The sequence below is a fragment of the Oryctolagus cuniculus genome, chromosome 10 (assembly GCF_051225735.1).
Source record: "Oryctolagus cuniculus isolate XC-2025 breed Fujian yellow rabbit chromosome 10, ASM5122573v1, whole genome shotgun sequence".
Taxonomy (NCBI): domain Eukaryota; kingdom Metazoa; phylum Chordata; class Mammalia; order Lagomorpha; family Leporidae; genus Oryctolagus; species Oryctolagus cuniculus.
The window spans coordinates 20,704,290-20,728,597 of record NC_142876.1 but is presented as its reverse complement, the minus strand read 5'-3'; the positions used below and the strand labels follow the sequence as shown (position 1 = coordinate 20,728,597).

Here is a 24,308-nt window from a genome sequence, read left to right as displayed (position 1 = left end):
GTTTAAAAGCCACTGGTCGACACTGGGGGAGTTGATGCTTTCTGAGTGGCCCCTTCTCATGCACATGTGGACCGGGGTCAATAAGCAGAATTTTCTGAGGATTCATAACCTCAAGCATTCAGCCCAGCCATTGCAACTGGAACTTTTTATTATTTTCCAAGCCTGGGGACGCACAAATCATTCTGCAAGATAGTCCTCCACTGCAAAACCTTCTTGGGAATCTTCCAGAATAGCCCTAACCTGAGTCAGCGGCTCCCTTCTCTACACCCTACAACCTGGCATAACACGCTGCCCTCCCTCCCCAGGTCGGGTCAGCTCATCTCCATTTCACTCACCCACCCACCCACCCACCCAGCAACTACTCCTGCTAAATTGCACTGCCTTTATTCCAACAGCCAAGTGGAGTGGCCAGAGAATACCCTTAGAAGGTGACACTTGAGCTAAAAAAAGAGGAGGAGCCTCTCAGAGGAAAAGTTTTCGGCTGAGAAAGCAACAGATGGAAAGGTCCTGGGACAGGAACGGCCTCGTCACGCTCCAGAAACCTGAAGGTAAAGCAGGACAAGAATGGAATTCATGGAAGGAGGCCGGGGTCAGAGCTGGCTGGGCCCAATGAGCTGTAGAAAGGAAACAGATGTGATTTATCACTGCAAGGGTGAGCTACTAAAGGGATTTGCTGCTGGGTGTGAACGAGATCCAGGATCTGGTTGGCTGCTCTGGGTTGCAGCAGGGCAAGGTAGAAGTATAATTGTTAGCAGGCCACTGCAGTACCCAGGGAGAGGGAGGATGGTGGCTTTAACAAATCAGGTGGCAATGCAGATGGAAGTGACTGGATGGAGTCAAGGTAGAAGCAGCAGATCCCAGAGATGGATTGGAAATGGAAGTTGGGTAGAGTTTGAAAGAAAAAGGGGTCAAGGTTCAAGGCCAGGTCTCTGGCTTGGGCACCAGATAGAGAGGAATCATATACTGAACCCATGGAGGGATTTGAGCGTTTGGCAGGATGGGTGCCGGGTGCTGGGAGACCCCATGCATAGAGTAAGAAATGTCTCTCGGATAGAGTCCTACTGAATCCCAGCTCTTAAAGAGGGTTTCTACCCACTGTGGAGGGCAGAATTTCTCAAGTCCAACGGTATTGAAGTCTTTGCTGTGAGGCTGTCCTGTCCACGGAAGGATGTTAGCAGCACCCCTGGCCTCTGTCACTGGATGCCCATGGCCCACCTTGAATTGTGACAACCCAAAGTATTCCCTGAAGGCAAAAGCATCTGGGGCTGATTCATTAACAGTCATTAACAAAGCAGTCTTCTGTCTCCAGCGGTTCACAGCGAAACCACAGTAAGGGTTCTACAAATCATTTTAACGTGCTCAGGTTCTGGCTTTGTTGATAAGCACCACAAATTGATGCAATAAAACTTGACCTAGTAATAAGCTCAACTTTGCTCCATCCAGCAGGAAATAATTGGAATTATACCAACTAGACACTTGTTAAGATCTTGAAAACTCTGTATCCTTTGTCTCAGCAATATAAACCCCAAATAGAACAGTGAGAATGTAGCTGTTTTTCCCTTGCATGCAAGTATTTCTTAGCTCAGAGTTCTAGAACAGTCTAAGAGTTCCCAAGTATCCTTTGCAAAAAAGACCTCTAACCCAGACCAAGATGTCACAAGATTGCCTTTTTTCTGGAGTAAGTACTAACTGACAAACAAAAACAAATCCCTGGTATCTCCAGGTATTTGCATAAGTCTGGCAAAGTTGATGCGCAATATATTTTTGTTTGTTTGTAGCTGTAAGGTCTAACAGCTCAGTCACTCTCCTCTGGCGGCTGATTAAAGGAACAAAACCATCAAATGCATTGAAGAAGGCCCCTGTGGGTTTTGGTATTGCAGGATCACCACAAAAACAGCCAACAACTGTTGTTGCCCAATGCCTTCTCGCTCATAAAACATGCCTGTAACAATGGCAGCTAATGCCCATGACAGCCAGTGTGGAAAAGGCGTGATTCTGACTTCACTGTGCCGTATAAAAGCATAGCACAGCTACTACAAGTGAAACACTGGGCCGGGCTCTGCACTGCGGCGTGAGGGCCCTTGGGGCGGTGTCCTTCTGCCCAGGTGGCATGGCAGCCCTGTGCAAACACAGGCAAGGAGATCAGCAATGACCATGTCATTGGGGTGCCCACACCCACGCTGCTTCTCACCTGTGCTAGTTCACGGTTCGGCAGGAGTCTAACATGCCCCGCCCCTTCCTGCCTTGGCCAGATGCGAGCTCAGAACCCCACTCATCAAACAGCTCCAGGAGCCAGGCATTTGGCACAGTGGTTAAGACGTCATGTGGATGACCAAAGCCCACAGTTGAGGGCCTGGGTTCGAGTCCTGGTTCCACTCCTAACTCTAGTTTCCTACTAATGCAGACCCTGGGAGGCAGCAGGTAATGACTCGAGTGCCTGGGAGACTCAGACTGAGTCAACTGGCTCAGGCATTTGGGGAGTGAACCCGTGGATGGAAGATCTTTTTCTGTCTCTCTTTCTCTGCCTTTCAAATACATTTTGAAAAATTTAAATAAAAAACTTTTAAAAGCTATAGGAACCCAGTTTGAGTCAGGTTTAAAAAAGAAAAACTAAGCTCTAGGCCAAGGGGCCCTCAGCCTAGGGTTGGCTTCAGGATCACCTGGATGGTTTAGCAGACACCGACTACTGGGTCCCACCCGCACATCTGTGGAGTCAGGAATCCTGGGGTGGAACCCTCCTTAGCTGACACTGCAGGTCCAGGCAACTGCTGCCTCCTCACCAGTCTTAACCCCAGCCCATTCTCTGCCCTGCAGTCACCAAATCATGTCACCCACTGCCCACAGATATGCCCTGGCTTCCGTCAGGTTCTTGGCAGCTCAGCCCTGCTCCTCAGCCCCAGCCCCTCGCCCCAGCCCTCCAGGTCTTCTGCCAGTGCTTAGAACACAGTCCAGAGCTCTCAGCCGCTCAGGGGCTTCACCTGCCGTTCTCAGAGAACGATCACTCCCCCCCAGGCTAACACTACCTTCCCATGCCTCAGGGCTCAGCTGAAGCGCAGCCTCCCCCAGAGACCCCATTTGCCACTTGAACCATGCTCAGGTGCACAGTTCAGGGACAGTGAGTCCATCCACACTGCTCACCACTACTACTGCCATGCATGTCTACAAGTTTTTCATCCCAACCTGAAGCTCTGTGTCCACTAACAGGCCCACTCCATGCCCTCCCACACCCCCTGGTCAACACTGTTAAGCTTTATGTCTCGCAATGGAACTGTTCTGGGAACGCTATAGAAGTGGGATCATGCAGTTTTGTGTCCGCTTTATTTTACGTAGTATAAAGTCTTCAAGGTCGATCTATATGGCACGTATTATTATTTCCTTTCCTTTTCAGGACTGAATAGTATTCCATTGTATGGGGGTCCCACATTTTATCTACCCATTCATCTGCCAATGGACATTTGGGTTTTCCTCACTGTGGTTTATAGTAGGCCCTTATTATTCTCTTAGTGATATCTTATTTTCCTTTAAGGTACATATCAGAGTATAAGTCTAATATCAATTTGTTTTATATCCATCTCATTTGGTGTTTTGCTTTATCTCTGCCCCTCTCACTGCACCTCAGTATCAGTAGCCTCACAAAGTCCACAGGGAGAGGACCGTGTCTACTTTGTTCAGCACTGTATGTACCACCATCTGACACACAGCCTGGAATCCAGCAGCTATATAATAAGTAATTGTTGCACCATTGAATGGAAAAAAAAAAAAAAACAATCCTTAGGCTACCAGTCTTTGACCCACATACTCTATGGACTTTGTACACAATTGTGAAGGTAACAGATCAACGCACACGTGCATATATGTGTTTAGTTCTCTGGGCAAAAACAATGCCCTTTTTCACAGGGAGCACACATTTCTATAGGCTGTGTGTTTTTAAGAATGCAACACATTGCAAAAGCAATGAGAGTATTCATCAATATAAAAAAATTAACCATGATGAGTGTTATGACATGGAAGACCCTTGGAAAAAAAAAAGGAAGACCCTTTTTGCTAAATGCAAAAAGTCAATACAGAAGACCACACGCTGTGTAATTCCACATACACAAAATGTCCAGGAGAGACGAACCCATCAAGACAGAAGTAGGGCAGATGTTGCCAGGGCTGTGGAGAGAGGGCCCGCTAACGAGCACAGGATGTCTTTCTTGTGAGATGGGAAGGTTCTAGAATAGATTATGGTGATGGTTGCACAAGTCTGTAAAATTCTTTAGAAACCACTGAACTGCGCTCTTTAAAAGGACAGATTACGAGGTACATGAATTGTATCTTGATAAAGCTGCTTGCTATGAAAGAGTGTATGTGTGTGTGTGTGTGCAGACAGGGGCCGCTTGGGGCTGCCTGTGTCTGGGGGTGGGAACAGCTCACCCTCCCACTTAGGCAAAGGACAGCATGGGGCAGCTTCCTGCTGGGAGGAGCCAAGGTGTGTGCTTCGTTCACACCATCTCCTTTCTCTTCCCCACCAAGGCACACCAAGGACACACACCAAGCTCTCTGAACCAAGACCCGTGTGTGCTGTTTGAAGAGCCTCTCCACAATCTTACAAGTGATCTCAACACAGCTCATTAAATTTACAGCATCCTCAAACTCAGATTTCCTTCTGCAATCCAGGTCCTGCCAAGAAAGTTATCTTTGGCTTCTCTCTCTCTCTCTCTCTCTCTCTCGCACACACAGACACACACAGACACAGACACAGACACACCACATCTAATCTGTTGGGGAATCCCGTGCTTTCACAACCAAAGTATTGTATATTTTAAATATTTATTTAGTTCCCTCGGAGCCTCTGTTGTCTAGTCCCATCCTCCGTCTCTCAACGCAGAACCTGACACCTCACCACACACAGCCACCGCTCTGCAGGAAACTGGCTCAGCCTCCCACCAGGTCTGTCCACTAAGGGCCCTTCCCCCGGCCCACTCTTCACACAGCATCTGCAATGACCCAAATCAGAGTGCACAGCTCCAAGGGGCGACATCCTACGCTGACTCCACCTCGCACAAGGTCAAAGCCAAAATCCCTCAAGGTCAAAGCCAAAATCCCTATGTGGCCTGGGGAGCCCTACAGGGTCTCTGCTCTCACCACCTCCTTCCCCATCCCCTACTCATTCCTTTGAAAACAGCTCATCAAACCGAGCACCTAGAGACCTTGCTCTTGATCACCTGTCCCTGCACCTGGGCGCTCATTCCCCAGATTGCCTGAGCCACCCTCCCTGCTCCAACGGCACCTTCTCAAGGAGGTGCCAGTGGCCGCTCTATGACTGTCATGTGCTCCCTTGCCCTCCCGTCCTCTATCCACCTTCGTAGCCCTTGTCCTGGCGCATAGATGCAATGGACCTATTTATTACTATCTCCCGCCCGTGTGCACTCCTGAGAATGCAGGCTCTCTCAGGACAGGCTCCATTCCCTGCCACGTATCTGGCACAGAGGGAGTGCTCCCTCAGCAGCCACTGGACGTCTGGCCAGCCGGCTGCATAACCGAGGGCTTGGTCAGAGGTTCAGATTGGTGAGGGATCCTCCCTGTGAGAGGAGAGCGAAGCCACCTGCCATTTGAGCTGGAACTCAGAAAATGAAGCCAGTACCTACTTAGGACTATGAGGCCCAACAAAGTTTCTTTCACTTGAAGGGGTCTCTGCCCAAGTGATCCCAACGATCAAGGGCAGGTCAGGTGCTGCTGTCACCCCTCAATGGCCTGGGGTTCAGGGATTCACACGTCAGATGCTGCTGATGTCATCACCTGCACTGCCTGAGGTTCTCAAGTTGACCTTGGAAAATATGCAAATATTCACTGCCTTTCTCTATGGAAAGTGGGACGCCTATGACTGATGAAACAATTCTAAACAACCTGAGTCCAGTTGAGCTGAACACAATATCAGATCTCTGAGATCGGCCACATTATCCCCCAAATCCTCCTGTGGCTGGGACTGGCATCTTGTGACAGAGAAGAGGAAGGACACCAAGGATGGAGGCATTCAGAGCTGAAATGTGATTTCTTATTTTTTGCTTGTTGGTTTGGTTTTGATTTTTACTTTAAAAGAAAATCCTGCTTTTTATGTGTGCAAATCCTCATCTGGCTTACTTTCAGGGCACTGCATGGAGTTTACTGTTTGCTGGCAAACAGAAGAAAAATGTCTTTAACCTGACTGATGTCTGATCATTACTAAACCCTCCTGCCTTTCACACTGCTACAGATGTAAGCCATTCTTAGAGCGACACAGAACTGGGGACTCTGCTGGGCTGCAGCCAACCTTTTGCCTTAGCTTAATTTTTTTTTAATATTTATTTTATTTGAAAGAGAGAGAGAGAGAGAATGAATGAATGGATATATTCCATCCACCAGTTTATTCCCAGATAGCCACAAAGGGCAGGGCTGGACCAGGCTGAAGTTAGAAGCCAGGAGCAGCATCCAGGTCTCTCATGTGAGTGCCGGGGTCCAAGCATGTAGGCCATCTTTTGCTGCCTTCCCAGGCCACTGACAGGGAGCTGGATAGGAAGTGGAGCAGCTGGGACTCGATCCAGAGTACATATGGGATGCCAGCATCACAGGCAGTGGCTTTCCTGCAATGCCACAATGCAGGCCCTGCCTTAGCTATTGTAAGAGCTACGGATTTTACTCTAAATTGTACAATATTCTGACATTTAAGCGTTCAATTTAAAAATCTTTCAGGGTGGACATTAGTTGCAGCAGTTAAGTTGCCACTTGGGAAGCCCACATCCCACACTGGCCTGGGCTTGAGTTCCAACTTCCTGCTAATGTGCAGTCTGGGAGGCAGTTAACAGTGGCTCATGCAGCCGGGTCCCTGCCACCCATGTGCAAGACTGAGTTCCCGGTTCCCTGGCTTTGGCTTTGGTTGTTGTAGGAATCTGAGGACATGAACCAGTAAAAGGAAGCTCTCTGTCTCTATGCCTTTCAAATAAATACAAATATAAGAAAAACTGGAATCGTAGTCATGCTGGAAGGAAGGTGAGGATCGTTTCTCCACGGTGTCACCTCTGGCACCAGCTTGCGATCACCAGATTGCCAGACTGTGCGGCCGCGGCTCTGAGCTGTGACACCCTTCTCCTGCCCAGAGCAGGGTGTCAACTACACCTTGGGCCAGCTGGGTGATGAAATGACAAATGGCTGCCAGCTTCCTTAGAGAGGGTACAGGTGAAGAGACGAAGCAGGTGCTGCTGCCCACGTGCCCCCAACTGACTGCCCTCCGGGCAGGGCTCTGTGCGCTGATCTCCAAGTGATTCTGCACCAAAGCACAGAGTGCGGGAGTAAACAGTCCTGCTCCCTGCCCATGTCCTTCATCAAAGATACATTTTGCCACACAGCTCAAAACCTCACAGGAACCAATACTCATAGCCCCGGCTCGGCTCACAGCGGCAGCCAAAGACAGACACAACCACAGAGCAGGTGGGTAGGCAAACAAAATGCAGGATGCATGGGATGGAATATTATTCAGCCTTCAAAGGAACTTCTGTTGCATGCTACACACGGGTGAATCTGTGACACCTGCTACACCTTGTGGGCATCATGCTAAGTCACAAGAGGACAAACACCATCTGATTCCACTTCATAGGACGAGGAACCTTAGAAAGGTCAAATCCATAGAGAACGAAGACAGAACAGCGCCGTGGCTCACTTGGTTAATCCTCCGCCTGTGGCGCCAGCTGGTTCTAGTCCTGGCTGCTCCTCTTCCAGGCCAGCTCTCTGCTGTGGCCCGGGAGTGCAGTGGAGGATGGCCCAAGTGCTTGGGCCCTGCACCCCATGGGAGACCAGGAGGAAGCACCTGGCTCCTGCCATCGGATCAGCATAGCTCCCGCTGTAGTGGCCATTTGGGGGAGAGGGGGTGAACCAATGGAAGGAAGACCTTTCTCTCTGTCTGTCTCTCTCACTGTCTAACTCTGTCAGTCAAAAAAAAAAAAAAAAAAAAAAAAAAAAAAAAAAAAAACAGAGCTCATCAGGGGCTGGGAATGGGGAGGAATGGGGAGAAATGGGGTTGCTGTTTTAATGGGCCAGAGGTGCTGCATGGATCAATGAGAAAGGGCTGCAGGCAGGGATTGCATGTGTGGAAGTGGATGCCACTCAACTCCACACTTGAAAAGGGTTACAGTGGTAGGCTTGTGTTAGATATATTTTACCACAGTTCCCAGAAAAAAAAAAAAAAAAAAACTCTCACAAAATGTACTGCATTAAGGTGAGATTATGGGGCTAGTGTTGTGCTGCCTGCAATGCTGGCATCCCATACGGGCACCAGTCTGTGTCCTGGCTGCTCCACTTCCAAGCCAGCTCCTACTAATGTGCCTGGGAAAGCAGAAGAGGATGGCCCAAGAACCTGGGTCCCTGCACCCATGTGGGAGACCCAGGTGGAGCTCCAGACTGGGCTAGTCCAGTTCTGCCCATTGTTGTCATTTGGGGAATGAACCAGCGGATGGACCATCTCTCTCTCTCTCCCTCTCTAACTCTGTTTTTCAAATAAATCATTATGTCTTTTTAAAAAAAGACAGACTGTGAGGAACTCCCCACCTCCCAAAGTTGTTCTGGTGCCAGGTTTTCACTTAATTCTCAGTCTGACTTGGCCTCACACACTTGGTTTGCCTGTCATAACGAAAGCTCTGGAAGTTGACACAGCAACTGTTAGTGCCTTACCTAAGGTTGTGCACATTTATTTTCCATATAAACAGTGCTGATATTTGCCGGGATAAGTGCACAAAACCTGACCCATGCCAGAGGTGCGGTACAGCAAGTTGAGCTGTCCCTTGGGATGCCCACATCCCACATCAGATTGCCTGGTTCAAGTCCCGGCACTCTGCTTCCGATCCAGCTTCCTGCTAAGGTGCCTGGAAGGTAGCAGACGACACTCTAAACAACTGTGTTCCTGCCACCCATGTGGGTGGCCCAGATGGGGTTCTTGGCTCCTGGCTTTGGTCTAGCTAAGGTCTGGCTGCTGCAGCCATTGGCAAGTGAACCACTGAATGGAACATCGATCCTCTATCCCTCTGCCTTGCAAATAAATAAATAAATCTTAACAACAACAACAACAAAGAAACCTGGCAAATCTCCTCATGCAATTCAATATGTAAGCCACTCGAGCCTAATGGTTATCAATTTTCTTGCAGAGAACGTGAAGTTTTCTCCCGCACCCACAGATTGTATCCAAAGAGCTGGGAGAAGCATCTCAGCCAGTGCCCCATGCCAGCCTCGGGGTGGGGGTGGTCCCCCTGGCAGCAAGGCCGCCCCCAGGGGAGCCTGCGGAGGTCCAGCCAGGACTGCCCAGCTCAGCTCCGTGTGGGTAAAGGTTGGAAAACCGATTTCAAACACTACCTGTCCTAAGTCAACAAACCCAGACTCTGGTGGAACAAAGCAAGCCATAAAACAGAGCCCTGCAAATAAAGGGCTGAGCCTCCAGGCAAAGGTCGGCTCCCCACAGCACAGAAGTGCCAGGCTGCTCATTCCCGTGGGGCTGGTCATGGTCTCTGCCACTGCCGGCTGACCCTGCAATCAGAGGCACCCACCCCTGCAGCCAGCTCCCTTCAGACCCTCCACAGCTTCCGGACTCATCTCACACCTGCAAGGCAAGTTCACTGCAGGGAGAGAGTGACCACGTGCAGGAACCTTCAGAGGTGCAAGTGGCCCGCCAGGCAGAGGGACAGCATCCACAGCAGGAAGAGGGACAATACCCAATCCACTTTCCTCCCAAAGAAGACAAACACCCCGCAGGGGAGCAAGGCTCTGTGTTAGCAACTCTGGCCCAGGCTCCCCGCCGTGGAACCCACACAGGGGGCACTGACACTTTCACGAAGCCTCAAGGTTCAGAAACCACAGAGCTGTGAACATGGGATAGTGATTTAAAAACAAACAGAAAAGCAGGTGCATGGGGAGAGGGGGAAGCCCAAGGGAAGGCCCAAGGGCCTCCACCATGGAGGAGGAGGAGGTAGCCGCCAGGTGAGAGCCCAGCCAGGTCCCTCTGGGCTGTGGCCCCGCCAGCACAGCCCCCTGCAAAGTCAGAGGTCGCCCAACACCCCAAGGTTCCCACGTGGACCTGGAGTTTGAGTACTTCACCCACCTCTGCGGAACCCTTTTTTTTTTTGCAAATGAGCACTGAATACTCACACGCAGAGAGGTTTCTTCTTTCCACTAGCTTGGGAGAAGGGCAATGAGGGGCTGATCAACGACATTAAGGAGGCCTTGTCTCAATTGTCTCCGGTGGTGCCCATCGCACAGCCTCGGCAGCTGGGGCCATCCGGATCCCCTTTGCAAAAGAGGAAGCTGCAGCTGAGGTGCAGAGAGATTAAGTAACTCTGCCGGAAGCTGCTCCAAGGCCAACAGTCTCTACTTCACCGCTCTGCCCGATGGAAGCAGCTACCAAAGCTAGTTCCCACTGCTGAGACTTAAAAGTTGAAACACTTAAAAGTGCAATGCATTCGGTAGTATCAGGAAAAACATTTATCTGTTCATAAATGATCAGATGACTGAAGCTCTCTGTTTTCAAAGAATGGAAATGTAAAACAAAGACTGATGCACACACGGGAGTATATAGGCATGGGGTACTTCCAAAGTTCATGGAAAGTGCACATGACGAAGAAACTCCACGTGGAGTTCAAGATTCTTTGCACTAAGATAAACCCGCCTTTGCACTGCCCTTGTGTGTGTCTACACATGAGTATATGCTTTCTAGCGTCTTCATCACGCCAGTTCTTCAGGTTCACGAGATCTCAAAAGGTCTTACACTGGGTATTATTTTTATCTGCGCACAGAAGTGGGGATTCAGGAGTAACTTGTTTAACAGAGCGAAGAAGATAAGCTATCATCTTTTTTGTGTTATTAAAACCCTTCTGTCAGCAAATTAATTTCCATTTAATAAGTAACACAAGGCCTACAGGCATGAACACAAGTAATCCAACTGGGTGGTAACACTCAAACAGATCTGCAAAGTCACAAGTCACCCAAAAACACCACAAAGAAAAACTTCACGGGAGACCAATCTAGAAGTAAATGCCAAAACGAAGTGCTTGAGAAACTAATTGTAAAGGTGCCTCTCTCTGGAGAAACAGGACACGAATGGACCCAATAAAACTAGCTCTGGTACTTGAAAAGCAAGTCGCTGTCCATTCACAAGCACACAGCTTTCATCGGCAATGGTTGAAACTAGGGAGCCAAGGAAAGCAGGTAAATTAAAACCTGTCCAGTGCGGCTTACAACAAACTCAGGCAGAATTCAGACTCGGGAGGCAATGGAATATGAAAATTATACCAGACACCTGGACATCGCACTACTTTCAAAAATAGCCTAGGAAAGAAAATAGGAAATCAACACTCAAACACCTACTACAGAGAAGGGACACATACACGTTCTTACTTAATTCTCTCAACAATCCAAAGAGGTTGAGGATAGCTTTCTGTCCCCCCAAACGAGCAAACTGAGACTTCCTCAGACATTTTAAAAATTCATCCAGGGTGGGGCAGGCGCTGTGGCGTAGTAGGTAAAGCTGCCGCCTGCTGTGCCAGCATCCAATATGGGCACAGGTTCAAGACTCAGCTGTGCCACTTCCCATCCAGCTCTCTGCTACGGCCTGGAACAGCAGTGGAAGATGGCCCAAGTGCTTGGGCCCCCACACTTACGTGGGAGACCTGGAAGAAGCTCCTGGCTCCTGGCTTCAGATCGGCCCAGCTCTGGCTGTTGCCGCCATTTGGGAAGTGAACCAGCGGATAGAAGACCTCTCTCTCTCTCTGTCTCTGCCACTCTGTAACTCTGCCTTTCAAATAAATGAATAAATCATACAAAAAAAAAATTCATCTAGGGTGATTCAATCAGTAAGAAAAAGAACTGAAAATGGTGGGAATCACGCCCCAATGTTTCTCACTATTCCTGGCTTCAAAAGGAGAAAGAGCAGGCAGAATGGCTGGAGGGATGGAAGAAAGCAAAGAAACCCCCCACACAGCGTGCAGGCCAGCTGGTGGGCTCCATCAGGGCTGACACCCACACTGAGAACCACGTCCCACATCCACCCAACCTGGCCTGAACGTGCCTTGCCCTGGACCACTTCTTTCTGTAAAGCCACTTGCTTCTCCAAGTCATGATTTCAAAACCCTGATTTAAAACACACACCGCTCCCCCTGCCGCAGTCATGGGAAGGGCACACAGCGTGCGTCTTTTCCCATCCTCCAAACCCACAAGGCAAGCTGGAAAGGAGCCGCAGGTGGATGCCCGCAGGTGGCATCTGGGAACCAGGTAGGAAGGAGCCGCCCGAGTCTGGTTTGTACCTTAATCACTGATACCAGGAATCCCTCAGAATTCCTGAAGCGTGGCCAAGTGCTTTGGGGAAAACGACAAATGAACGAGGCAGGAGAAAGCTTTCCTACTCAAAATTAAAACTAAAGGAGCTCCACCGGGGGAGAAAGCTGTCAGAGGCTGCAGGCAGGCGAGACTTCTCCCCGGAAAGCAAACACCTGGGACGCGGTCCTCATCTCTGCCCGGTCTGTGTGTTTAAGCAGCGCTTCATCAGGCCTGCCACAATGGGCACACACACAAGTACTCCCTAGCCCATGCAGAATCAGAACCCTCCGCCTTGGGATTAGCTACTATGAGGACGCATCATTTTTAGTTTCCTTCCCCAAAGCGTGACCCTTGGTCAGGGACCTATGCTGTGTCCGGTGGTCTTCACGCATTTCACTAGCGTGGCCAGGCTCGCTTCTCCAGCGATTGGGGTGGGGGGTGGGGGGTGGTGAGCAGGGTGTAGAATTTCGAAGGCAAGGCAACCAGGAAGGTGGGAGCAAACGCTTGGACCCCGACTCGGCCGGCGAACGCAGGGCGAGGGAAACCACCGCTGGGGAGTGGGGGGCTCCCCAGGCGCATACGTGACTCGGGTCCCCAGCCGCCAGCCCCAGCCGCCGAGTGCTGCTCTCCGTCCTCCCCACTGACAGCGGTGCTGGCCCTGGGGCCCCCGCGGAGAAGCTGGGCGGACGCTCCAGGCTTTCCTTTCGCTTTAGGGAAGGAAGCAAAGTGGGGAAGTGGGGGTTAAAGCCTTCCTCCTCCCAGCAAATTGTCCTCAGCAGGCTCACGGCGAGGTGACAGCGACGGACATCAACCCGGGCAGGGAGGGAGGGGGCCTGCGTTGGGAGCGACGGCCAGGAGCTACAGTCCCGCTTCCCCGCACGCATCCTGGGTTAAAGCGCCCGGGTGTCTGGCGGCACCTGGCTCTGCGGTGGGGACGGCCGATCCCACCCCATCCCTACTCGCAGGTGCGGCCGTGGTCAGGTGCTGCGGCTGTAAGGACTTTTACCGGCACGTTGGCACAGGCTGCCAATGGGGGGCCCAGCAGAGCCCGGCCATAGAGGACTTCCAGAGGGGCAGTGGCCGCCGCAAGGAAGCCAGCAGCACTCCCGCCCCCCGACCAGGGGAACCGCCAGCCCAGCTTGGCCCCTCCGGGCTTAACCCCGGCCAAGCGTGTAGCAAACCAACCAAGCACGCAAACACCTCCCGCGAGGTCCCGCCTCCCGGCAGGTGATACTCCCACCGAACTCACAACAGCGCTGCCCCCGGCCATCCGAGACTTCCCGACCCCGAAGCGGCGCAGGTTCCGGGCACCCCCACTCCAATCCCACCCGTGGGGGCTCCGCAGGCGGAGCGCGCGGATAGCTGCTGCCTCCGGATCCCCGGAGTCCACTGGTCCGGGGGCCACTGGACCCTGCCCGACTATCGGGGTGGAGGTTTCTGGGGGTCGCGACGCCGCGTCTCTCCTTACCTGGCGTTCGCTGGGCCCCGGCTGGGGCATCTGCCGGGTGCGCCCTGCTCCGAGCGCTCGCTGTGCACCTGGTCGTCTCCGCCGCCTCCCTGCCGCCGGGCCCCAGCGTTGGCCGCGGCGCTAGCGCCTCATGGCGCACGGGGGCTGGCCGGGGGCCCCGGGCAGCGTGTCCAGTTGGCGGCCGCTCCTCCGGCTCCCGCGGTGCGCCAATGGCTCCCCGCCTTCCCCGCCTCGCGTCCGCGCGCCCTTCCTCTGCGGCCGCCCTTTTCCCTCCGCTCCGCGGGACCGGCCAAACTGGTTTCTCAGCTACAGGGAGGTGCCTCTCATCTCCCTCCGGCAGCCGCGGCCGCCAAGCGCGGCTGGGGCTGTGGATGGGGCAGGGGTTGGGGCTGGGGGCGGGCCCGGACGTCTGCCCTCCCCCGGTCCCTCCCCGGGGCGGAGAAGGGCTGGACGGCGAGCCCCAGGGCGGGCCCGCCTCTGTGGTCCGGGACCGGCCTCCCGCCCTCGGTGCGCCCCGGCGGCAGGTGCGCACCCCGCGCTGTGTCCCGAGCGCTGGTCTCTCCTCGCCCAGCCGGCGACCAGGCAGCTGCGGCGGCTCTGCCTCTTCACCCCGCCCCACCAGCCCGGCGTCACTTTCCCACCTCCCTCTGCCTGGTTGGCCGCAGCCTGGGGTCGGAGACTGCGCCTGGCCGGAAAGCTGGCGGGGTCGTGGCGCGCCCGGGACCTGAGCTCCCTTGGTAAGGAGAGCTGTGCGCTCTCGGTGCCAAGTCACGTTTCGGGACCAGTCACAGAAGGCGAGCCGTGGTTGCCCGCGCGGGGGGTAGGGAGAAAAACAGCACCCAGAGTCTTCGAGAAACTTTTATCCTCTGCGGAGCCCAAACTCGTGCGTGTTTATAGCTTTGGGGAGAAAAGGACTTCCAGGGCCACATGTGAACTGTGCGCTGCTGTTGAACATTTTGCACGTTTCCGGCTCACCTGTTGTGGACAAGTCACAGGGATCGGAATGGAGCAAAGTCAAAGGCCTACACGTTTGCTAACAATGCAACAGGGGACATAGAACTCCTGGACAAGTGCCCGACGACCTGCAGATCAGAGCAGAGTCATCATGCAGGAGTCTGCGCAGGGGCTGAGGACAGAAGATGCCCCATCTACAGGATCGGAGTTGTCTCGAGGAGAAATTCAAAGAGGGGCCTTGTGATTCGATCTTCAAGCCTATCAAAAACCCCACTGATACTGCCAATCCCAGGTACCCCGGATTTCCAATTCTTTAGGCACCTTCGTGGTGCAGACCAGGCATTTAATCTGCATGGGCCTCAGTTGCCTCCTCTGTAAACATGAGAGCAGATTAGATGGTCGCCAATGGTTCCCTCTAGCGTTATCTTCTGAACTAGTGACAGAGCAAAGCCTCAGAGACTCCGAAACCTAGGGCCTGCTTAGTGACAACGTGGTCAGTAAACCAGCCTCCCGCAGGGCATTAAGAGGCTAGAGCCCTCGAATGCAAGGCTTGGGAGTTTGGACTTCTCTTGGTAGTTCTTGCAAACCACTGAACGTTTCTGATCACAGCAGTGACATGATCAAGGATGTTTTGGGGAAGGTATTAGGATGGTTGGAAGAAGAGAAGAGAGAAGACGGAGGTCTGGCTTGGGAGGCAAGTACCACAACAGAAGAGGTCGCCAGAAACGGTCAAGATTCAAAGGACATCTTGGAGAAAAGCGGTCAGGGCACAGAGGGACCAGAACCTGCAGCTTATTCGCAGAGAGAAGCATGCAGGACCAGCCAAGGTCCTGAGGGTGACAGCTTGATCAGAATCGCAGAGTGGAAAGGAGAAAAATCAGTTAGGAGGGCTCAGCCCCTATCAGGAGAAATGGTAGCAAACCTAGCAATCTAGAGAGGACTCCAGGGTCCAGGAGGGATCCCCCGCTTCTTGCAGATCCCAAAGGATCAATCTGTACAAGGAAATGCTGCATAGAAAAGATGCCACCGGGGCACACCGTACCCAGATCTGATGAATACTGTTCCAATGGCTGCATTCAACAACCCTATGCAGACACCAAAGTTTCTCTTCTTCTATTGCAGGCCACTTGGAAGGAGCAGAGTGGACACTGGGCATAATGATTATTGATTCAAAGATGTATTCACTCAGTAAATATTCAGGGAGTACCCACTGTGTATCAGGCACTGTTCTAGTTGGTTGTGTGCATCAGTGAACCAAGGAAGCAAATTGTGTCCTCCAAGGTGACACAGGCTTGGAGAAAGCAGAAAAGACTCCTGTGGGGTGGGGCAGGGGCTGAAGGAAGCTTCTGGGGTGGCATGGGGGGGGGGAGGTCTATGAATGTTCTACATGTTGATCTGGGTGGTGGTTCTCAGAGTGCATGTATAGGTAAGATTTCATCAACCTGGGGGCCGGCGCTGTGACGCAGTGGGTTAACACCCTGGCCTGAAGCGCCGGCATCCCATATGGGCACCGGTTTGAGACCTGGCTGCTCCACTTCCTGTCCAGCTCTCTGCTATGGCCTGGGAAAGCAGTAGAGGATGGCCCAAGTGGGCCCCTGCACCCACATGGGAGACCAGGAAGAAACTCCTGGCTCCTTGCATCGGATCGGTACAGCTCCAGCTGTTGGGGCCATCTGGGGAGTGAACCATCGGATGGAAGACCTCTCTCTCTCTCTCTCTCTCTCTCTCTCTCTCCCTCTCCTCTCTCTGTGTAACCCTTTCAAATAAATAAATTAAATCTTTAAAAAAAAGATTTCATCAACCTGTATACTTAATGTGTGTACATCAAAAAAATTATTTAAAGCTATCCTGAAATAAAAGTTAAAAAAATAATGAAAACCAAGCAGGGCTTAGCGCTTAGGCATAGGAAGGTGAGTTGCAGTGTTAAATAGTGGCCAGGGTAGGTTCCTTGAAGAGCTGCATTTGGAAAAGACGCCCAGGAAGGTGGTGTTTCATCTACACAGACACATCCTTTGGAGACCTGTGTTGCCTGGAAGTCCCCCTACGTGTTCAAACCTGATCCTAGTGGGTTCCCACGCGTAAGCCTTCTCTGGAAGTGGACTCTCGGGGCACGTCAGCAGATGTTGCTGATGAAGTCCTGACTCTTGTCTTCTCTGAAAGAACCACACCACACTCAGGGTGCCCCAGGCCAACCATTCAAAGCGTCTCTGCGTGCAGTGAGGACTGGCACTGAAATGTGTCTCCCATGAGTCACTAAGAGATGGCACCTGTGCCCTGATCCCACCAGCCTGGGCAATTCCTTCTCAGCCTCCCCAGATGGGAGTGAATAAACACACGAGAAGCCACTCCCACCCAGTAACCTGCACCTTCCCTCGCAAGCTGCTGGGGGAACGATGAGATCACACCGGAGCAGCTGTCTCTAAAAGAAGCCAAGAGGGCTTCTCAGCCTTTCTAGTTCTTTCTTCACTGCAGCTCTTTCTTGTTTTGCCTTTCCTTGCACATTCACATGATGTGGGCAGAAAGGCTGGGAAGACTGTCAGGAGAGCAAGCCCACTTTTACTGAAAATTCATTTCCTAGAACTGTTTTTCCTACAAGCTAAGGGATAAAAGATACATTTCAAGGGAGGTGATACTACCTGTATTCAGTTCTTTGCTAAGCCCAGGAGTCATTTAATGCCAGTGGAAAGGTATTTGTGTCTCTCTAGGTACTGTCGTAACCCTAAGTTGCTGGTCAAGATGAACCCAGAAGATAATTCTTCATTGCCATTGTCTATACCAGCTCCAGAATTTTAAACCTGATAAGAAGATACCTGTTATGTGAACCTGTGTTTGTAGTAACTAACACCAAAATCTTCAAGTATCTACCCACTTTCTTTTTTATAAAAGATTGATTTATTTTACTTGAAAGTAGAGTTACACAGAGAGAGAAGGAGAGGCGGGGGGGGGGGGTCTTCCATCTGCTGGTTCACTCCCCAATGGCCGCAATGGCCAGAGCTGTGCCAATCCGAAGCCAGGAGCCTCCTCCGGGTCTCCCACGTGGGTGCAGGGGCCCAAGGGCTTGGGCCATCCTCCACTGCTTTTCCAGGCCATAGCAGAGAGCTGGAGCAGCCGGGACTCGAACCAGCACCCATATGGGATGCCGGCACTACAGGCAGTGGCTTTACCTGTTATGCCACAGCGCCAGCCCCCCACTTTCTTTTAATTGGTATTTAAAACAACAAATTAAGACTATATTCTGTTGCCTCTGGCATAGTTTTCCAAATTTCTCTTTTTTTTAAACTTTCTAAAAAGTAATCATTTTAATTTGATTTTAAAGAGAGAGAGAGAATCTTTCATCTACTGTTTCACTCCCCAAATGCACAACAGCTGGGGCTGGCCAGGCCAAAGCCAGGTGCTCAGAACTCAATCTGCCATGTTGTTGGCAGAGACCCAAGTGCCTGGACCATCACCCCTGCCTCCCAGGGTAGGCAAGAGCTGGGTCTGAAGTGGAGGAGCTGAGGCCCCCATACAGGAGGAGGACATCCCAAGCAGCGTCTCAACCACTGCCCCGAATGCCCGCCCCAGAATTCCTCCCAGGTTACCAGGCTTCCGCCTCCCTTACCACTGCATGGCTTCTTTTTTTCTGACCAATTTTAATAATAAATAACCGAATAAAAATTGGAATGCAAAAGAAACATTAAGCACCATGTGACCAAGTGTGTCTTGGTTATTTTGGCCACCGCCCAGTAGCAGGTGCTTCAGACGTCAGAGGAGGTGTTATTCCTGGATGGACCGTTGCAAGTTACTTCCTTTCCCCCACACTAGTGAGTATGTAAAAGTGTGGGGTTTGTCTACAGTGCTACTTCCCTACAAGGAAGAGATTTCAATAAACTGTTTATCATCTAGATGGAAATATAATGAACAACACATGGCTGGGTTGCTGGTAAAAACCAGTTAAACTTAATTAGTATAATTAGTTTATACATTTAATACTCAATTTTCCGAATTATCTTGTGGTCATTGTTAGTATGTATTGCTGTGTTTTCATGTAGTTGTAAGTTTGTATCATGCTCTGGGTTTTTTAATTTTTAAAAAGATGTATGTATTTATTTATTTGAAAAAGAGAACACCAGAGAGACGGAGAGAGACAAAAAAAGAAAGATCTTCCAGCTACCGATTAATTCCCCAAATGGCCGCAACAGCCAGGTCTGGGCCAGGCTGAAGCTAGGGGCTGAAGCTAGGAGCTCAGAACTCCATCCTGTCTCCCACAGGGTGGCAAGGCCCGGGTACCTGGGCCGTCCTCTGATGCTTCCCTAGGTGCATTAGCAGGGACACTGGATTGGAAGTGGTAGAGCTTGGGCTCACTGGTTTCACAGATGGTGGCTTAAGCTACTGACCACAACACTGGTGCCGTTTTAAAATTATTTTTTATTTAATTGAGAGGGTAGAGAAAGAGACAGAGCTCCCACCTGTTAGTTCCTTCCCCAAATGCCCCCAAATAGCCAGTGCTGATCGGGGCGGAAGCCAGGAGCCGGGAAGGCACTCCAGGTCTCCCAGGTGAGTGGCAGGAACCCAGTTACCTGAGCCATCACTGCTGCTTCCCAGGGACTGCGTCGGTGAGGATTTAAAGTCAGGAGCCAGGGCTCTGGTGTCTTCACAGGAGCCACACGTGTGACCCCTTGCTCTGCTCACTACACCTGCACGGTGCCATGAAAACACGCCTGCCTTTCCCACTTCACCCCTCACTCCTCCTGATCTGCACACTGAGCTCCATCCAGGGATTCGGAGAGCACCTGTGACCGCCACTGGCGCCGCCTGGACAATCTCTGACCTCACCACCCCTCCCGTCTCAGCAGGACCCACAGCACTTGGCACCCAACTTCTAGGGCGGCTTCTACTGCCCTCCATCCTGTGAGCCCTGGGTCTTCCTCTTCTTGGTCTCTCTTGGCCTCTACACACTTACTCTGCACCCGGGGTGCTCACTGACTCTTGTGGAGTGAATGAGTGGTCTGCGTAGTCATTATTCTTCATAGTCATATTTTTCTCTTGCTGGTGGTTCCTTTAGTCACCTGTTTTATTGGATATTTATGCATTTGCAGATTATTTCCAGGAATATCTCTTTAATCATGGCCCATTCCTGTTTTAAGGGCTTCTAAAGATCCGGTTTCTCTTTGGTTCCTATTATTCTGCAGGTTGTGATTTCCTGCTCTTTATGCTAGAAGCAGGGTGCCACTACTATACAAAAAAATTGGAGGGAAATGTTTGGCGCAGCAATTAAGTTGCTACTTGGGATGCCTGTGTTCCATATCAGAGTGCCTGGTTGGAATCCTGGCTCCTAGGCCTCCTGTCCAGCTTCCTGCTAATGTGCACTCCACACACAGCAGACGATGGCTCAAGGACTTTGGTTCCTGCCACTCAGACCCAGATTGAGTTCCAAACTCTTGGCTTCAGCCTGGCCCAGCCCTGGCTGTTGCAGGCGTTTGGGGAGTGAACCAGCAGATGGAAGATCGCTCTCCATTTGTCCCTCTGCCTTTCAAATAAAAATGGAAAATAAAAATGTAAAAAGAAAAGTTTTTCTTTTATTAGTCCTAGGACATGAGTAGATTAATTACTTTCATTTCAGCAATAAGAAGAATGACGTTCAAATTCTTCCATAAAGGAGCTGATGCTGTATATGAACACTGTCTTCCTTATTTTCTGAATCTTCCAGCCAGTGTGAATGGTTCTTGCTCCCAATTAAACAAAACCAAATTAAATGCAAAGTGAGACAGTAAAAAATTCTTTTTTATTTCACTTATCAAATGGGCAAAGATTTCTTTTTCGCTTTACCTTTGGTGTCACATACTCTAAAGATATGGAAGGAAAAAGCATCTCAAACTCAGATTCAAGTTCTCCTGCTACACACAGCACAGATTGCTTCTGACACAAGCTGTCAGTTCTGCAGGGGCCATCTGCTGGGTGTCCTCTAATACAATTCTGATGCCATCTGCCTGGAGATAGCATCAGTCCCACAGCAGGGCTCAGTCCTCAAGACTGCCTCTACTGTAGATGCCAGTTCCTCTGATGGACTGGTGAGAAATGGGGGTTCCCACAGTTCTCAGGCACCACTACTTTGCTCAGGTGGCCCACAGAACTCAGGGCAACACGTGGGTTTACTGGTTGATGATGAAGGATGCTACGAAGATGCAGCTGAAGGGCTACACAGTGTGATGTGTGGGGGAGGGGTGCAGTGCTTCCATTGCCTCTCCTCCATTGTCCCCTCCAAGGACATCCAGATGCTCTCCAAACCCTGTCCTTTTGGGTTTTATAGAGATTTCATGGCATAGGCATGATGGAAGCATGAACAACCATGAAGAAAAGTGGACAAAAAGAATGTGATCTTATACTACTAAAAACCCAGCAAGACCTGTTAGATTCTTCTTGGTCTCTCTGTGCAGTATTCCTTCCACTGAGCATGGGGCAGGACCCCTCTTTTCCTGACAAGGTCACAGGTGTCAAGAATTGAAGTACAAGCACATGGCCCAACAGTGAAGATGCCATGCGGGCCACCAACATCCCATGAGTGCCTGCGGTTCAGTTCTGGCTTCTTTGCTTCCAATCCAGCTTCCTACTTAGCACGCCTTGGGAGACAATGGGGATGGCTCAAGTACTTGGGTCTCTACCGTTCAAGTGGAAGACCTGGACTGAGTTCTAGGCACCTGTATTTGCCCTAGAGCCAAGAACCTGCTGGAGATTCCCAGCCCTGGCTGTTGGAGGCATCTGGGGAATGAACCAGATGATGGAGGGTGTCTGTCTGTCTCTCCTTGCCTTTCGAATAAAATAAAAATACATTTTTTGAAAATAAAAAAGGATTGAAACATTGTATTCACTTTAAAAAGCTTACTTATTTACTCAGAGGCAGAGATAGATCATAGTTAGATAGATAGATAGATAGGTAGGTAGATAGATAGATAGATAGATAGATCGCACTCCTATCCACTGCTTTACTCGCCGAATGCCCACAAAGGCCAAAGCTGAGAGCCAGGAACTCAATCCAGATCGCCCATGTACATGACTGAGCTCCAACCACTCCAACCATCACTGCTGCCTCCTAGGGTGTGCGTTAGCAGGAAGCTGGAGTCAGAAACCAGAGCCAGATATCTAACCCAGGTGCTCTGATGTGGTATGAGGTCCCCTTAACCAGCATCTTAACCACTAGGCCAAATGCCCACCCCCATTCTATATGCTTTTTTTTTTTTTGACAGGCAGAGTGGACAGTGAGAGAGAGAGAGAGAGAGAAAGGTCTTCCTTTTGCCATTGGTTCACCCTCCAATGGCCGCTGCTGCCGGTGCATCGCGCTGATCCGAAGCCAGGAGCCAGGTACTTCTCCTGGTCTCCCATGGGGTGCAGGGCCCAAGCACTTGGCCCATCCTCCACTGCACTCCCGGGCCATAGCAGAGAGCTGGCCTGGAAGAGGGGCAACCGGGACAGAATCCGGCACCCCAACCGGAACTAGAACCCCGTGTGCCAGCACCGCAAGGCGGAGGATTAGCCTATTGAGCCACGGCGCCGGCCTCTATACGCTTTTCTTAAAGATAATACAAATGGGAGTAATGAAAACCTCCCCATCTTTTATTCAGCTGTACCAATTGCCAGGAGGCAACCTGTTGCCTGGTTAACGTGTGCTGGTACTGTGGTGCCTCCCATTCACCTTGTGGGCTGCCCAAGCTACTGAGCACTACCAGGAACTGCCTACCGAAGGACCTCAGGCAGGGCTGCCTCTGCGTTGTACAGGGCTTCACTTTGCCTGGCAGTGTCTCTGTAGCGGGATTTGTTTTTTTATTTTTATTATTTATTTATTTTTTTTATTTTTTGACAGGCAGAGTGGACAGTGAGAGAGAAAGGTCTTCCTTTTTGCCGTTGGTTCACCCTCCAATGGCCGCCGCGGCCGGCGCGCTGCAGCCGGCGCACCGCGCTGATCCGATGGCAGGAGCCAGGAGCCAGGTGCTTTTCCTGGTCTCCCATGGGGTGCAGGGCCCAAGCACCTGGGCCATCCTCCACTGCACTCCCGGGCCACAGCAGAGAGCTGGCCTGGAAGAGGGGCAACCGGGACAGAATCCGGCGCCCCGACCGGGACTAGAACCCGGTGTGCCGGCGCCGCTAGGCGGAGGATTAGCCTAGTGAGCCGCGGCGCCGGCCCTCTGTAGCGGGATTTGGCTAGCCCTGTAGAACTGGATCTGATGTGGCTGGAAGTCACCCATCCTGTGTTTCCCTGGCTGAGTTCCTGAGCATTCGGCAGAGGAGTCAGACTGTCCCCAGAGACCAGCTGGTGACTGTCACCGACAGGTCCACGGATGTGCCAGGAGCATCCTCCCTTTCTTGACTCTGGCAAGGACCTCCGTCTTCTACCAGACCCTGCCATCCCCGGTTCCCATGAGATCCAGAGGGAGGCAACCTGTGCCTTGGTGAGCTCTAGAAGATGGAAGTGCAGAGCAAACACCTCTCTCCCGTCTTGCCCCCTGCCCTCCGCAGCAGGGCCAGAGCAGGGACGTGTGCACTCCAATAACCTACAGCATGGCTCAGTTCATCTTCTGTGGCTCCAACAGAGTGCCAGAGAGCAGGTGATTCCAAAAGCTTTATTTTGCTCTATGGTTTTGGAAGCTGGAAAGTTCCAGAATGGGCAGCCCCACCTAGGGAGAGCCTCGTGCCGTTTCAGCTCACGGCAGAGAGCAGAAAGGCAAGCAGCCACGGGCAAAGCGGAGCAGGGGACAGAGGGGAAGGAGGCTTGGTGACAACCTGCTGGAGGTCACTCACATCCCGTCAAGGGCACTATGTTAACCCCTTCATGACAGTGGAAGCCCCATGACAAATACCTCTCTGTACCTGTCACCGCTCTGTACCATTACATTCACAATGAAATTTATTTTCTTTAAAAAGTTTATGAGAGAGAGAGAGAGAGAGAGAGAGAGCGAGCATTCCCATCCACCCAAATGCCTACAATGGCCCAGCCCCGGCTGGACTGAAACCCAAAACCAGAAACTCAGTCCAGGTCTCCCACATGGGTGGAAGGAACCCAACTATTTGAGCCATCGCTGAACCAAGTACCCAACCCGGATATCGCAGTATTGGAGTGTGCGACTTAACTGGTGTCCTCACTGCTGGGCAGTTACATTCCAACAGGAGTTTTGCTGGGGACCAACCACATCCAAATTGCAGCACAGCCGTTTCAGAACCCAAGAGCAGCCTTCAAAGATGAGAGAGCTAACAGGCAGAGCTGAACTGCACTCAGATGGGCTTTATCCTGTGGCTGATCGGGCATGAAGCTTGTCGCTCCAACCTCCTTCTTCCCTAGGGGTGAAGACATTCCCAGATGTTCCTCACATTCCCCTCTATTGGGAATTCCAGCTGTGTCTCCTTCCCGCATTTACTAACAGAAGTCAATGCCAGTATTTAACACACACACGCACACGCACACGCACGCACACATCTTGGCTTTTGAAGGTGTGCGTCACTGAAAAACTTCAAAATGCACTTGTCTCCAGATGTCAACCTCTGTAACATCTGACCATGGGCACGTGATCAGGGATTACTCAGCGTCCACCTTGTGAGTCAAAGGTCG

The 24,308-nt window shown here is 51.4% G+C and overlaps 1 protein-coding gene across 3 annotated transcripts in view; it reads right to left on the bottom strand.

The window, feature by feature from the left end:
• Window positions 1–14,135, bottom strand: part of ATP8B1 (ATPase phospholipid transporting 8B1) — a 129,583-nt gene extending 115,448 nt beyond the window's left edge. The window contains exon 1 of one of the 3 annotated variants that reach the window (XM_002713627.6): window positions 13,778–14,135. The gene's annotated coding sequence lies outside the window, so the exon portion shown is untranslated. Of the gene's footprint in view, window positions 1–12,296; window positions 12,316–13,777 lie in introns of those variants that run through there. The other 2 variants (XM_089305085.1, XM_089305086.1) reach the window with 2 other exon arrangements.
• Window positions 14,136–24,308: the final 10,173 nt, after the last annotated feature.